Consider the following 890-nt stretch of genomic DNA (forward strand, 5'->3'; position numbering starts at 1 on the left):
CTGCTGTTTATTGGTGTTAGCAACCTCAAGCCACGTTTGGAAAGACGTGAGCAATTCCGCCTTTGGAATTTATTCACCTCTGTGCTTCGTGCATCTTGCATTGACAGCTCAAGTAAACTGAACAGACCATTTTTCTTTAAAGGTGCAGTGATTTCCTAAGTGAGAGCTGATCTCGGCATTGCCTGTTGCCATTTCTCCTGAAGAGAGGTAATGACCACCAATGACTTGCCACCCTTAGCAGGATGACGGATGGATCCTTCATGGAGAGCACAGCTCTTATTAAACCTTGGAAAACAATATATTTAGAAATCTTCACGCAGAAATCTTTTCTAAGGGTAATATCTGCAGGAGAAAATCTCCTAACCATCTCCAGAGGGCATCTGGAGATCTTGATGCCCTCTCGGTATTTCCTGGCAGAAAGAGGAGTGCCCCTGCTGTGTCATGGCATGAAGGTGCTCCACAGGGGGGCCACACCTATGCTGAGAGTTCACATGAATTACTTGTGGGTAATAAAGAGGTAAACCAGCAAGTATTTCATTCCAACCCAGCTATTGCAAATCCCATTATTCATCCTGCTCCAGGTGCTTGCATTGGTAAATATGAGACTCTGCATTTGCAGCAACTGCAGGGGCAATTTCCCCCTAACTCTTTCTTCCAGATTTCATGTTCACCACCTGCCCAGAGATGTATCATTCCCTCTCTTTTGATGCTCTTATTCTGGCTTATGAAATGGCTCCAAAATCAAAAGGGTAAAAAAAAAAAAAAAAAAAAAAAAAAAAAAAAAAAAAAAAAGAAAATGCTTTTTGGGTTAGTTGTGGCAGTTTTTTGTTTGGGAGATGTCTGGGGAATATCAAAGAAAGGTAAATATTTTAAATATTCCCCTTTTAATG

Source organism: Buceros rhinoceros, unplaced genomic scaffold, assembly GCF_000710305.1.
Source record: "Buceros rhinoceros silvestris isolate BGI_N320 unplaced genomic scaffold, ASM71030v1 scaffold29855, whole genome shotgun sequence".
Lineage (NCBI taxonomy): Eukaryota > Metazoa > Chordata > Aves > Bucerotiformes > Bucerotidae > Buceros > Buceros rhinoceros.